This window comes from Equus asinus, chromosome 2 (assembly GCF_041296235.1).
Source record: "Equus asinus isolate D_3611 breed Donkey chromosome 2, EquAss-T2T_v2, whole genome shotgun sequence".
Lineage (NCBI taxonomy): Eukaryota > Metazoa > Chordata > Mammalia > Perissodactyla > Equidae > Equus > Equus asinus.
Window position 1 is genome coordinate 133,000,151 of NC_091791.1, and position 16,214 is coordinate 133,016,364.

The window sequence follows — 16,214 nt, forward strand, 5'->3', positions numbered from 1 at the left end:
CCCACCCCAACCTCACCCCTACCTCGGCACACAGATGCGGAGCCCCGGCCGTCAGTGAACCTATCCTGGACAGGACGCAGGGCCAGAACATCTGACACCACTGCTGAGATGAGGACACTGAGGTCCAGATAGGCCAGATGATGCCTTTCTGATCATGTCCCCCTCTGGCCTCAGTTTCCCCATCTCTCAATGAGGAGGTGCTGGGGATTCTGGAAGAGTAGAAAGTATCTGGGAGCCAGCTCTGCCACTCCCCTGCCCTGGGGTCTAGGACAAACCTGACTGCTGGGCCTCAGGGTGTATCCTCCAGGGGCCATGAGGACTGAATGGAGGCATGCACGTTACAAAGTACAGCCCAGACCGGCACCGCAGGCCTGGGCTGTTTCCAGAGAAGGCGAACTTGTATTCAGTATTCACATACTGAAGAATTGCCTGATTATTTTGTAAAGAGAATGCACTTTTGAATCACTTGTCCAATTTTAAAATAACACTCAAAATTAATTCGTTAAAACCCTAGAGTGAGCCTGCAGCAGACCAGCTCCTGGGCCCCAGGCCTGGCTCCACAGTCACCAGACACCCCCACCCCCCACTGACCCCTGGGAAAACACCCCCGCTGGTTCCCCAGCCTGGGCCAGTGCTGTCCCTGGCAAAGGGCTGGGGGCCACTTTCCCAGCAGCAAGCCCAGCTCAGCGGAGCCCAGCTCAGCCGGGTGGGACACTGTGGCGACAGCTGATAAGCTGGCCTGTTTAGTTCTGTCTGCCGCAGGCCTAGGGGGAGGCCCAGGCGGCAGACAGTGTGGCTGTGGCCTCTTCCCCTTCCTGGGCCAGCTTGGTGCCCCGGGGGCTGGGACAGCCCTTGCCAGGGGGTCCTGCAGCCGCTGTCTCCAGGCCCCTGGCTGGAATGAGCTGGGCGTGGGGGTGAGCACAGGCATGCTTGGTTGTGGTTTAGATTATTTTATCTTTTGGTGTAGCTATTACATTCTTTCCGTCCAAAAGCTTCACAAGGTTTCTATCCCTTATCTCCAGCACCCACTCCCCCCAGAGGCCACCAGTGATGAAAGACTTGTGGGTGCACAAGCAAACACATACGTGTATATCTCTGCCATGCTGCCCGGCGCAGCCACCCCTGGCACCTGCATGAGGGTGTCCTGGGCGCGTGTGCCAGTGTCTCGGAGCATGCCTTGGTCCACATGTGAGGCGTTCTCACTGGCCGCCCGCTCTGCCTGCGTGCATCCCTCTGCCTGGCACGCTCTCCTCCACCCGCTCTCCCCCCGCCCCCCCCACCCCCGTCTCGCTCCTTTCTGTCTGTCTTTGCTCAGCTGGTTCTTTCTCACCCTCCAAGTCTCAGTTGAATTGCCCTCCCTCTGGAAGCTCTCCCTGAGCCCCAGACTTCAGTCCTCCCCTGCTCGGTGCCTCCAAGACACCCCCAACTTCTTTACCATGCCCACCTGGGATGGCTGGTGTAAGGATCTGTGCCCCCACAAGACAGTAGGGTGACCAACTCGTCACAGTTCACCAAGGACAGTCCCAGTTTGGGCACCAATAAGCCCACGTCCCAGGAAGGCCCTCAGGCCCAGGCAAATGAGACAGGTGGTCATCCTGGCACACGCTGAGCTCCGTGAGGGACCGAAAGGGCTCTGCCTTATCCATCCCAGTCTCCCCAGCACATGGGTGCTCGGTCAGTATCTGGGGCATCAAATGATAGTCCCACTTAGGTAGCAATTACTCAATGCCCGGCTGTGTTCTGAGCACCCTTCGCATATTAACTCATTTATTTACACAACAACCCAGTGAAGCAAACAAAGGCTCCAGGGGATCAAGACCCTTGCCCAAGGTCACACAGCAAGTGAGGGTGGAGCCAGGATTCAAGGCTCTTTCCCCAGGCCACTCTGGGTACAGAGCCGTTCCTGGGTCTCCCAGGCTGACCTTCATGGGCTCCTGCAGAGGGAGAGCCGGGCAGGAAGAAACCCGGGTTCCCACAGCCCTGTGGTGGGCAGCACTGCAGGGACACAGAGCGGCTGGGGCCCGAGGGGAGACCTTGCTTTCACCCTGCACTGTGGGACTGGAGGCCTTCCTGGGAACAGCACCTCCACCCAGTGCCCCAGAGCTTTGCTGCAAAGTTGAGAATTCTCTCTGCTGTCGGCAGAGGGGGCAGGCTCAGAAAGGGAAATGAGGGGAGCAATAATCATTGGCCCCATTTTACAGACGTGCTTACCAAGGATTAATGGCCTAGCTTCTGAAGGCCAAGTGCTCTGGATAGCTGCTCCCTCAACAAAGGACCCTGTTTGCTTAAAAAACAAAAGCCTTTCACACACACAGAGCCTGCTCTCCACATGGAGTCCTGGGGCCTCAACCCTGGCTCAGCTCCCTTTTCACTCTAGCTGTGTGTCCTTGGGCAGGTTCCTAATCCTCTCTGAGCATCTTTCCTCATCTGTAAAGTGAGAATAGTAATAGTACCTATCTCACAGAATTGTTTGTGAATTCAAATGAATGAATATATATAAAGTGCTTAGAAGAATCAGGAAGCAGAATAAATGCTGGGTAAGTGTTGGCTGATACTGTTCTTTCGTTTCTATGCTGTTCCATCTTCGTAGAATGTCCTTCCCCACAACATGGTGAAATCCAACTCTCTTTAAGGTTCACACAGGACTGTCATACCACCCTGTGTGTCTGAGATCAGGGGACACTCTGTACCTTGGAAGCTACAGGCTCATCTATCATTTGTAGCAAAAAGACTAGAAGTAATACAATCAGACCTTACCCTAACCAGTTTCAATGAAACGTCCATACATGGCAGCGACCGTGGAGACCTGACTGAGCGGCTCCATCAGGTGTGGGGGCTGCCGAGCAGAGCCCGGGCAGTGTAGGGGGATCAGCAGCACAGGCTGGAGAGTCTGCCTTGGTCCCAGCTCCTTTATCGGCTACTGTGTGACCCTGGGCTCAGGGCCTCCTGCTCCTCATCTGAAAATGCGGGAACAAGCCCCGTCGTGGTGGTACTGTTGGCAAGACCCATTTAGGTAACCCACATGAGCCCTTCCCCAGGACCCGTGACTCTCACAGCCGTGTAACCTCGGGCAGGAACTAGCTGGCTGGGCATCAGTTTCCTCATCTACAGATCTCCAGATGAGGAAATGGAGGCGACAACCCAGCTCACACGGTGCTTTAGAGCAGAGTACCGAGCACGGACCCAGGGCGGTGGTATGTGTTGCAGACATGGTGCTTCCCTGCTTCCCCTCCTCTCCCCCTTGAGGAGAGGGACAAAGGTCAGGAGGACTGGGCCTTGTGTCACTCCCAAGTTGCTTTAGGCAAGTCACCCAATTCAACTGGACTGGAAGGGGGAAGGAAGGAGAGAGGGAACGAAATGAGGAAGGGAGGAAGACAGAAGAGAGAAGGAAGGAAGGGTGGAAGGAGGCAAGGGAGAAGGCGAGGAAAGAAGGAAATGAAGGAGGAAAAAGAGAAAGTAACATGGGGCTGGCACAGGCTGAGCAGACCAACAGAGACCGTGGCAGAGGGCTGGGTGGGCAAACAAGGTCACCCACCCAGTCTGTGCTAACGGGAGCCGCCCCAGGTGGGAATCCCACCCCCCACCACGTCCTTCTCCTGCATCTTCCCAGCCTGCTACCCAGGGAGGCCGGTTCAAAACTTACTTGATGGAAATCTGCCACATTAAAATCCTGGGGAGAAAGAAGAACAAAGCTGGAGGCCTCACACTTCCTGATTTCAAAACATATTACAAAGCTACAGTAATCAAAACAGTATGGTACTGGTATAAAGACGGACATAGAAAGCAAGAGAACGGAATAGAGAGCCCAGAAATAAACCCTAGTGTGTACAGTCAAATGAGCTTCAACACGGACGCCAAGGCTGCACAGTGGAGAAAAGACAGTCTCTCCAACAAATCATGTCAGGAAAACGGGACATCACATGCAAAAGAACGACGTTAGAGCCTTACCTTACACCATAACAAAAATCAGCTCAAAATAGATGAAAGACCTAAATGTAAGACCTGAAACTATAAAACTGCTAGTGGAAAACATAGGGGAGAAGCTTCAAAACATTGGATTTGGCAATAATTTCTTGGATATGACACCAAAAGCATAGGCAACAACAGCAAAAAAGCAAAAATAGACACGTGGAAATACACCAAATGTAAAAACTGCCACGCAGCAAAGGAAACAGAGTGGAATATCAGAATAGATAGAGAATTCCTATAACTCAATAACAAAAAACCAAATAACCCGACTGAAAAATGGGCAACAGACTTGAATAGACATTTCTCCAAAGAAGCTGCACAAATGGCCAACAGGCACACGAGAAGATGCTCAAAATCACTAATCATCAGGGAAATGCAAATTAAAACCCAATGAAATATCACCCCAACTTGTTAAGATGGTCACTATAAAAAAAACCCAGAAAATAATGCGCTGATGAGGATGTGGAGAAATTGGAACCCTTGTGCACTGTTGGTGGGAATGTAAAATGTGCAGCCACTATGGAAAACAGTGTGGAGGTGCCTCAAAAAATTTAAAATAGAATTATCATACTATTCAGCAATTCCAGTTCTTAGTATATACCTTAGACTATTTGGGCTGCTGCAACAAAATATCATAAACTAGATGGCTTATAAACAACAGAAACTTATTCCTCAGAGTTCTGGAGGCTGGGGGTCTGAGCTCACGGTGCCAGCGTGGCCCAGTTCCGGTGAGAGCCCTCTTCCGGGCTGCATACTGTCGACTCCCCGTGGTATCCTCAACAGCAGAGAGCACAGAGCTACCGAGGGCTGCGGCCTCTTCTTATCAGGGCACTAACCCCATTCACGGCGGCTCCACCTTCATGGCCTAATTTCCACCCAAAGTTCCAGACTACAAATATCTCGACATTAGAATTAGGGTTTCAAAACACGCATCTGGGAGGGCACAAACATTCAGTCCGTAACAGTATATATCGAAAAGAATTGAAAACAGGATCTCTAAGAGACAGTGACATATCTGTGTTCATTGCAGTATTGTTCACAATAGCCAAGAGGCAGAAGCAACCTAAATGTCCGCAAAAGGATGAATGGGCAAACAAAATGCAGTACGTAAACAATGGAATGTTATTCAGCCTTAAAAAAGAGAAGGAAATCTTGTGACATGTTACAACAAGGACGAACCCTGAGGACGTTATGCTACATGAAATGTCAGTCACAAAAAGACGAATACTGCCTGAGTCCACTTATATGAGGTACCCAAAGTAGTGAAATTCATTGAAACAGAAAGTAGAAGGTGGTTTCCTGGGGCTGGGGGAGGGGAAATGGGGAGTCATTCAATGGGTATAGAGTTTCAGTTATGCAAGATGAAAAATTTCTAGAAATCTGTTGCACAACAATCGGCATACAGTTACCACTGCTGCACTATACACTTAAAAATGGGTAAGACGGTACATTTTATGTTATATGTCTCTTACCACAATAAAAAACATAAGCACACATCTAAAAAATAAAAATACTAGGGAGAGTTCCCACAATCCTAACCCAATTTCTGGTTCTTGTCCACATTTCTTCCTTGTAGTCATAGTATTCAAATGCCTCTGTACTCATCAGAGGAAAAAACACTCTATCGTTTGTCATTGCAAAAGGAATAACGCTCATGTGAAAAACAGAGACGTGTGATGATAAAAACCCCTCCGGCACGCCCCACTGTTCAGAAGTGACCTCGGACAGTCAGCCGAGGCCTCTCCCAGCCACCGGCATATTTACAAACACAAGCTGTTCCTTTTTACAAAAACTGGACCGCAGGGTTCATTTATGGCCTTGCAGCTTCTCTTCTTTTGTTGTGTGATCAAATTGATTTAATCGCAATTTTTCCAAACTACAACAACACATGCCACTGCAACATGCCAAAAGTCACAGAGAGATGGGGACCAAGAATACGCCACCCATCTCACCTCCCACCACCAGGAGATCAATGAAGTGATCTGGAGCAGGCTGGCGAGACCCCTTCCTCAGGCTCTTATGCAGCAGAGGAAGGGTTCATATCCCTCGTGTGCAGAATTCCTACAAATGAAATGGAAGAAGTCAAACTATAGAAAAACAGGCCGACAGATTTTGGTTACCAGAGGCAAGGAGTAGGGGATGGGGGGAGATGGGTGAAGGAAATCAAAAGGCAGAAACTTCCAGCTATAAGATAAACGAGTCCTGGGGAGGTCATGTACAGCATGGTGACCAGAGTTAACAATTCTGTATTCTTTATTTGAAAGTTGCTAAGAGAATAGATCTTAAAAGTTCTCATCACAAGAAAAAAATTTGTAACTGTGGTGATATATGTTAACGAAATTCACGTGGTAATCATTTCCAATACATCCGTACGTCAAATCTGATGTTATCCACCTTAAACTTACACGATGTAATATGACAATTATAGCTGAATAAAACTGGGGGGAAAGAAGGAAAATGGGGAAAACCACATGCATCCTTCTTTCAATATACGCACTCACCTTTCTTTAGGCTCATATGACGTGACCAACATGTTAACCCTGGAGAAGGTGAAAAGCTTATTCCTACCACACACGCACACACTTTTTTTCTAACACAAAATGGGACCATACTTTACACACCACACTGCGACTTCTTTTTTTGCCAAACAGAATATCCCACACCTATAGATTCACCCATGGATCCACCCATGCCCCTAGAGATGACACTGAGATTGTCACTGTGAAGAATTACAATTAAAAAACACCTTTTTATGGATAAAGTTCTTTTTTCTTTTTGAGGAAGATTGGCCCTGAGCTAACATCTGCTGCAAATCCTCCTCTTTTTGCTGAGGAAGACTGGCCCTGAGCTAACATCCATGCCCATCTTCCTCCACTTTATATGTGGGATGCCTACCACAGCATAGCTTGCCGAGCAGTGCCATGTCCACAGCCAGGATCCGGACCAGCGAACCCCGGGCCACCAAGAAGCAGAGCGTGGGAACTTAACCGCTGCACCACTGGGCCAGCCCCTAGGATGAAGTTCTGAAAGTGGGATTGGTGGGGCCAAAGGCATGCCTATTTCTATTTTAAGTTAGCGCTTGGTGCAAACGGTATTTGGTGTGTATTTTTATTTGCATTTCCCCAACAATTGGGGAGGTTGTGTGCCGACTCATGTTTGCATTTCCTCTTCCATGAAGTGGTTTTGTCCATTTTTCTATTGTTTGATTTTTTTCAGTTGATTTGTAAGAATTCTGTATGAGGGAATTGGGGGACAGGAACCCTTTATCTACCTCAGACAGAACAAATACTTCTCCCTGTCTGCTATTGGCTCTAGACTCGTCTGTGGAGTCCCTTACCACGTGGACATTCACACATTTTATATGGTCTAATTCGTTATTTCCTTTAGGGTCCTGGGTTCCTGGCTTGCTTGAGAAAATTCTCCCAACCCCTAAGACAATGCAGGAATTTTCCTAAATCTTCACCTTATATTTTTACTTCTAATTTTTCATATTTAGGTCATTTGTCTGGATAGATACAACTCTCTTTTTTCACTTGTCATGCGCATCCTTCTTCACTAGCTTATATTGATTAGCGCGCTCTTCTTAAATGCTGCACCATGTTCCACTGAAAGATACACTAAGTTACTTAACTCAGAGGACTTTTGATTTCTGAAGTTGTTTCTAGTTTTAAATACTATTTAATAATAATAGTAATAATAGCTACCAAGGATTGAGAGCTTATCACGTCCCAGGCACAGACTCACACACGTTGCACATATTAGCTCATTAGCTTGAAACACTCCTGTGGGACAGGTTCCACTTATCTCTTTTTATAAATGAGGAAATAAATCTTGTTGGGATCACACAGCCAGGAAGCAAGTGGTGAAGCTAGGGTTCTGATCCAGTCCAAGGCGCATGCCAGCTCTTAACCACCACATGCACTTTCTCTAGTATTCACAAATGTGACTTGAAATAGGCCATGCTTTCATTTCTGTAAGGACGGAGAAAGGGGAAAAACAAATGCTTATTAAGTTCTTCCTCTACCAGAAACCCTGGACTAGATGCTTGCACAGGTTGTCTCCTGGAATTCTTACAAAAGCCATCTGAGTAGTGGGGTTATCCACCTTCCGGACATGAAAATGGAAACTCAGCGAGGTTAAGCCACTCGCCCAAGGTTTGTAGATGACGTGGATTCAAACCCAGTTCTTTATGACTCGTGTCTTCCAATTTTTCACTTAGAAAGATGCGCTCACTAGCTTTACAAATAACACATTGATGAACCCATAGTTTTGTCTTGTTTTTTTTTGCTGCTGCTGAACTAGTTCCTTGGGATACATTCCCAGAGCGAGATTACTGAGTCAAAGGGTATGAATACTTTCATGGCTTTCCATCTATACTGCCAAATTGTTATTACAAAGGGCTGCACCCACTCCTCCGCCATGAGCACTGTAGGGAGCTTCATGTCCCACAGATTCAAATATTCAAGAGGGGAAACTGAGCTTCCAACCGGTGCCACATTTAACACCGTAAGCACCGGGCAGAAGCATCTGAGAGAGATTTGGAGGGTCAGAGCTCCGGTTTCTGCAGGCAGCCAGCCCTGACATATAGTGGGGTCCGGGGCTGGGTGCTTTTGTTTTTCGTTTTGTTTTGCAGAACTTTGCCTCTCTTGTGAAATCGTTTAAAATGTGACTAAAATGGGATTAAGCACAGTTAGGCTTGTCTTTAAGAAAAAGTCACATCTGACAAAAACCCTTTTCTGATGTGGTGCCCCTTGGAGAATGGGCTTCCAGCAGCTTGGCGCTGGAGGGGCAACCCTGGGAGGGGGCATTTCGGGGAGAGGGCATCTTGGGGAAGGGGCATTTTAGGGAGGGGGCACGTCAGAGAGGGGGTGTCTTGGGGCAGGGGTATGTCAAGGAGTAGGCATCTTGAAGAAGAGGCATCTCGGGGAGGGGGCATCTTGGGCAGGGGCCAGCCCGGAAAGAGGCACCTCGGGGACGGGTAGCCCGGGGAGGGTTGGGTCGGGCCGGGTCGGGGCGCGGGCTGGGGCTCTGCCGCGGCCCCGGCGCCCGCGGGGCCCTCGCTGGCTCGAGGGGCCGCCGATAAGGCGGGGGCGGCCTGTCGCCACGGCGGCCCGGGCCCGGCGGGAAGGCGGCAGGGCGGGAAGGGGCCCAGCCGGGCGAGAGCAGATAACGCCCGGCGCTCGGGCCGCCGAGACTCGGAGACGCCGCGGCCGCGAGAGATAGAGGCGCCCTGGCCCGGGCGCGGCTCCGGCTGCGCCCCCGGCGCCCGCAGCGGGCAGACCCAGGGCGGCGGCGCGCCCTCGCCCGGAGGGGCCGGGGACTCGCCCGCCCCCAGCGCCACGGCCCGGCCACCAACGGCCCCATCGGCGCTGGGATCCTGGCCCCCGCCCAGGTCTGCCCCAGTGACCCCAGACGAAAGTCCGCCCTTGGACTTCGGCTCCCTCCTCTGCAAAGCGAGGGCACTGAGGCATCGTTAGCAACCGCTCAGGGCAGGGTGTGCGACAGGCGCTTCACAGGGCCCGCCACCGCGCTCTGTTCCCCAGCCGGCCCTCCGACCGCCCCAGGGCAGAATAGAGTGATATTGCCCCCTTTCCACAGGTGGGGGTTAAGGGACTTGCCCTGGCCACCTGGCTGCCGAGCATGAGGACAGGGTCCAGAACCCAGAAGGCCAGGCTTCTCTTCCACTGCCCCACGAAGAGGGGCTTTCCCCCTTAGAGGCTGACAAGGAAATCTCCAACAGTGGCATTTGCCTTCTGCCTTTTCAAATTCCTCAGATTCCCCACATAAAATTTAGTTGGCTGCCAGACAGCCAGGGAGGAGGAGGGCTGGGAGAGGCCGCACAGGGGCAGCCAGGAGCCATAAACTGGCCCCAACGCTCCATCAGAGAAACAACTTGGGGTGGGGGGCGGTGGAAATTCACCCACATGTGCAGGGAACCTCCCTTGAATCGGTCCCTGCCAAAATCAAACCTCTCAGACAACAGCGAGCCTGACCCGGCTTCTCCGGCTGGCATTCAGGGCCCTGCTCGCCCTGGCACTGACCCTCCTGTGCCTGCCAGGCCTCCAGTGCACCTCCCCCCACCCGCAGTGTGCACTTTGCCTACCACAATGCCTCGCTCACCCTCCAGGATCCATGGCAATCCTAAAGCCTTCCTCTTTCTCCCCGCCCCCCACCGCCCCCCATAAAGATTTAACTCTTCACAGAGCCTTCCTAAAGGATTTTCAAGCATTAAGCTGACTTAAGAACCATGTCCCAAGTAAGATTCGACTCCTCTGTATTACAGCTACTGTTGATTGCATACCCCCTGCATGCCAGGCCCTTTCATGCAGTATCAAATCCTGTCAACAACCCCAGGAGACAGGAGACATCGTTCCCATTTTACAGAGGAGGAAAACTGAGTTGGGAGAGGTTCATTAACTTGTCGAGGGTCACAAGGCCAGGAATCGGGTCCACCAAACTCCAGATGCAGATAGAACATGAGTAAGAAGCCACCGACTAGAAGACCTCGGCTCTGCTCAGCATCCTGGCACTAACTGTGGGCCTGCTCCCGGGCAAGTCCTTCTCTTTCTTTGGGCCTCAGGCTACTGGGAGAGAAAGGGAGATGATGACAGTGCCTCCGTCCCAGAGCAGCCGTGGACTCTGCAGAGAGACGATGTGAGGCTGGGTCCCACAGGCCAGCCGCTCGTCCTGGAGAAGCCTGGCTCACAGCTGCGCCCCTCTCCCTGAGGTTACAGCACTGACTCGTGGAAGCTGCGTTCCCTGTGCCCCCACCACCCAGGCAGCCCTCTCTCAGAAATGCCTCCCACGTCCTTCTGGCATGTGGGCAACATTGTCAGCTTCTGGGGCCTTCGGCTTCCATTCTCTGTGCACGCCCCTTGACCTTCTGTCCTCTTCCTCCTCCCTCACCACCCCCAGGCTCTCAGGTCTCTGCTCCCTCTCTCCTCCTCCATTCAAACTTGCTCAGGAATAAGCCACTCCGTCAGTCAGTTACAGTGGAGTATGAATGAGTTCAAGTTACCAGCATGCTCTCCCCAAAACATGCGTGCTGTCAGCCTGGGATTCTGGACAGTTGCTAATTCATGGTAATATGCCCCTTCCTCTGCCCAGGCAGGAAGGCTGGTCCTGCCCAGTGCATCTGGAATTCCATATTTTTATATTTTTATTGGTTTTTCCTTCTGCCCCCCACATCCTGAGCTAAGGGAGCAGGTTTATATGAGCCCACTAATTAACAGAGAACAGAAGCCTTTTTATTTCATAAATAAAAGCATAGATACACTGTATAAGTAGAAATGCAAACTGTCCCCTGGAGAGTGTTTAAACTTTTAAAAATATTCCTCCCAGGGTTTGGGCAGGTGAGCCCTGAGGGGCTTTTCTGTGGAAGACCGGGAAGCAGTGGGGGGGGGGGGCGGGGGGGCCTGGCTGTCCCTCAGGAGAGGGGGGTTCCCCAGGCTCTGAGCTGGGGGATGGCCGCCAGCTCGCCGTGGCCCCATGTGCCCATTCCTGTCCCAGCTGGACCAGCCCTTCCCCACATGGGCTTCTCTGCTGGGCTCTGGGCAGAGGTGGGAGAAGAGATAATGACAGCAGTCCCCAGGGTGAGTGCACCTGGGCTCTGGTGTGGTGTGGTGGGGCTGGGAGACCGTGGGCAAACTCCTGCCCTCTCCAAACTTTCCTCTGTCTGCGGAACGGAGGGTGCAGGCGACGTGAGCCCCGAGGGCCCCTCCCCCTCCCAAGCCCTGCGCTGCAGTTCTGGAGCTGACAGCCCACCCAGAGCCCACCTGGAGGTGGCCAGACTTTGGCCTGCAGGCTAACGCCTCAGATCCCTTCGGATGTGGGCGGCTATTCATGCTCACACCGACACAAAGCAGCCTCTACCATTATAGCAATTTCACAGAGGTGGAAACTGAGGCACAGCGTCAGACCTGACACCCAGACCCAGTGAGGAAAGCCAGGCAGAAGAGACTCGCACCTTCCTGCCCATGTGGAAACAAGGTCTGGAGAAATCAGGCCATTCTGTCACAGTCCGTGGCCCTGGTCAACCAGGGCGACAAACCCTGGGAAGCACCAAGTTGGGTACAAAGCCTCAGTTTCCCTGGCTGCTCCCTAAGGCTAACAAGAGGGCCATGCAGACAGGCTGGGAGGAGAGCGGCCCTTCTGAAACGGACGCGGGCTGGAGACCCGGCTGCTCTTCCTGGAGAGCAAGGTGGCCTGTGGGGGGCCACCTAGTGGCCAGACCCCTCCACTGCAGGCGCTCCAGAGGCGGGGAGGCTCAGGGCCTTCTGGTCCAGTTTTCCCAGTTTCCAGAAAACAACCTGCAAGGGCGTTTTGAGCCCAGATCCTGAGGTGGCTGGAAGAACTCAGAGGAGGTCGGTTTGGCCATGGAAGCAGCTTCCACATGGACCCTGACATGGGAAGGGCTCCTTCCTACCTGGTCTCCAGGGATCCAGCGTGCTGGGCTGCTGCGGAAGCATCTTGCATCCCACCCCAGAGATCCCTGTGCCACAGGATGATGGGGAGACTGAGGCCCCAGGAAGTCCAGCTCTTGATCGAAACCACACAGCAAATAGGGAGCAGGATGGGCTGCAGGAGTAATTCAGTGCTTACCGTGTGCAGCAAAGCCTAGCTTGCTGTGTGACCTTGTACAAATTACACACCATCTCTGAGCCTGTTTCTTTATTAGTAAAGGAGGGACGTTGTGCAGGTCAAATGACATAATGTGTGCAAGTTGCTTTGTGCCTGATAATGAGCTGTGCTTATCACATTGTTGCAGGAGATATTTCCAGTGTCACTTCTCATCCTCTCCATGGGGAGGGGCCCCCGCAGCACCGCTTCACGGAAAAGGACACAGGACTTGAGCAACTTGCTCTGGAACACACTTAATAAGCGGCCAGTGAGGAATCCAGACCCTGGCTGTTTCAGGAAGTGCACACCGCAGGCGCACGGGGCAGAGGTGTGGTGCTGGAAGCCTACCCTTCGATGGTTCCGAAAAAAGAAATGGGACAGAAGGTAAACAACTGATGGACATGGCTACAGGTTGTACCGGAGTTCTCTGTTTTATTTTTGCAACTTTTCCGTAAATTTGAAATTATATCAGAAGAATGTTTTAAAGCCCAGCGGTTTCAAACTTCTACCTAGTCTCATCCACCACATTCCCGGGGAGATGCAAACCCAGGCCTCTCAGAGTTCTTTGCTCCAGACCGGTGGTCCAGTTCCCAAGTCCTCTGGTGGAAAACGTGACCGCTGGCAACAGCTGCAGTTCCTTCGTGGAAAGCCGGAGGCACCCCTGCCCGGCAGCCAGCATCACCCAGGACCCCAGCCTCCTCAGGGCCTCTCCTCCAGCCTCCCTGTCTCCCAGCCCCCCACCCCACTGCCGCCCAGGTCCCGGCCAGGCTGTGGTGCGAGGCTGAGGTGGGGTTTATTTATAAGTTCCCGCCGATTATGAATCACTGCAGGAACTGCCCGCAGACTGGAGACAAAAGTCTGGGGCCGCCTGGCCAGGAGGAAACACTCTTTACATTCGACTTTCCCCTTGGCACAGGCCTCCCCGCACCCGGCCTGGCCGGGCTCTGCCAGCCCCTCTGTTCTCAGAGGCAGGAGCACATTCACCGCCAAGTCCTGCCGGCCCGTCCGCCTTGCTGTGTAAACAGGACCTGGGGCTGGCGGCCCGGCCCCACTGGAAATGAGCCTGCCTTCCGCAGCCCGGCCGCTTCCTCCTCACATCCGGAGACTCCTCAGGGTTCAGATGAGGGCTGGTGGGCAGGAGCGAGGAGGAGCTGGGGTCTTGCCCTGCTCTGGTCTTCATCAGCCTTGAGGGAGGACCAGTGGACACATGGAGGAGCAGGGGGCTCTTAGGCAGCCGTTGACACCCCGTGTTAATGACCCCTCCTCTGGGAAACCACCCACCCTGGGTCTGACCCCTGCTGTGCTTTGTAGTTTAGTTACATTCAGTCAATGCGTACTGCGCACCTACCATGGACCAGGTTCTGTACAGGGTGCCTGTGAGGCAGGGGTGCATGGAGCTGTCTTATTCATGTCACCATTCATTCTTTTCACTCAATTGGAAGCTTCATAAGTGCAGAGTTCAAGTCTGATTTATGAGTCACCTGCTCCTACAGAGTGTCTGGTGTGGCACCTGCACGTAGCAGAAGCTCAGAGAGGTGCTGTTGCACCGACCTGGATTTAACTAGGGCAGGTGAACCAGAAGGAGCCCAGGGCCCAGGCCTCTCCCCTGCCGGAGCCTCTAGCCCATCCCACCTCGGCCTTCTGTGACCTGGGAGCCGTAGCCCTTCTTGGAGCAACGCGGTTTCCCTTTATGAACATCTGAAGCAGGTTTTCTTTCCGAGTAACTGATAATGTAGGGGACTTGGTTTTAGGGGGTGCTAGAAACGCCCCCCAACGTAGCCCTGAAACATCTTCCCCGCTGCTCCAGGACGCCACCAACTTTGAGGCACTCCTCTGGGCTGAGCCCTGCCTTCCACGGGGCCATCGTCCGATTGGGAATCTCCCCTCTGGTGGGTGGCACCTCCGTGGGGATGAAGGCAGTTCACTCTGGGTGGTTGGCATCATGTCCCCATTTTATAGATAACAATACTGCGGCTCAGAGAAGTGACACGCTTGATCAGGGCTGGTACAAGGGAGAGTCGGGTTTTGAGCTCAGCTCTCTGCAGCTGATGCCCAGGATTCTTCCCAGAGAGTGGAACTGCCTCCCCTTTACCCGATGCCACCTCCACGCAGGAGGACAGGGGGGAAGCGGCGTCCCCTCAGAGGGAGGGCAGAAGAGCTCCACTTCGGAAGCTCGCCGTGCCCGCCATCCCAGGCCGTGCCCAGTGCAGTCTTCCCATCCCCCCACTTATCGACATCCTCATTTAACCGATGGCACAACTGAAGCTTGGAGAGGCTGTGATGGATTCAAGGTCTTTGAGTTCATGGTGGCAGCCAGGACACTGACCGAGCCCCCAGCGCTACCCAGACAGCCTGAGGTCGGTGCAGTTCTGCAGAAAAGCCAGCGTGTCCACCCAGGTGAGGCTGTGGGAACCGCAGCCAGAGGGTTTTAGGGTAGACGTGATGCAGGGCTTCCTTATAATGGAGAGCGCAGGAGAGGAGCAAACATCTGAAAGGTATTTTTATTCCCGTGGCTTCTATTTCACCTGCCTAAGGCTTTTTGCAAGAGTTCTGCACAGCTGCAAAAAACAAGGCATTCTCCTCTCCCCTAACGGGGCCCTGCCCCCTCCGCTGCCCGGCTCCGGAAGCCTCCTGCAGAGGAGTCAGGGTTACCGGCAGAGGCTTAAATCCCACCCACTTACTAGCTCAGAGGCCTCAGGTGAATCTGTCCAATGCGGTTTCCTCATCTGCAAAATGGGGATAAGATTAGCAATTCACACAGCCGTCTTTGGGATGCAATGACATAAGACATGAGACACCTTCATGAAGCGAAGTGTGAGCAAAGAGATGGTCACAATGGTGGCCTGCGATGGTCTCGTTATTTCACACAGGATGGCCCCTCCTCACCCCCAAGATCCTCAGGTGCCTGAGGGAGGCGAGGAGGGTGGCAGGGAGTCTGTGTCCGTTCTTCATCTTCCTCGCCTCTCGTTCCTCCCAGTCTGTCCCTGCCCACTATGCTTCGCAAAATGGTACCTGCTCCCTCAATTCTTGCAGATGACTAGAGTGGTTAGACCTAGAGGTGGAGGAATGGGCTCAGGACTTCTCAAGGTCCTGTGTGGCCGGAGAATTCTGGGAGATGAAACCCCCCAAACGAGGTCTCCTGAAGCCTCTTACCTCAGCCAGGGGGCAGGGATTTATGCATCCATTGCCCCACTTAACCTTCACAGCAATCCTCTGAATTAGACACTGTGAGCCCATTTGACAGATGAGAAAACCAAGGCTCAGAGAGGCTAAGTGACTCACCCAAACCCTCTAGGCTAGTAGGCGGTTTCAAACTGAGGCCAGGGGCTCGATGGTACTAATTTCAGCATCTGAGGTCTCAGTGCCCCAGAAAGACCTGGGTGTGAATCCTGGCCCAGACTCTCTTGACCCGGAGAGCAAGTTCACTCACCTGAGACTGTGTCTCTGTAAATGAGGACAATGACACCCTATTGGCTGTTGGGAAACTTAAATGAGACAATAGATGCAGACCCCCAGTGCAGCCCTTGGCACGAGTGGGGCCGAATCAAGCTTCACTGGCCATCTCCCCCCGGCCCCCAGGGTTTCCCCGATTTAGGGATTCTCCTCATCCATGATGACCTCAGTGT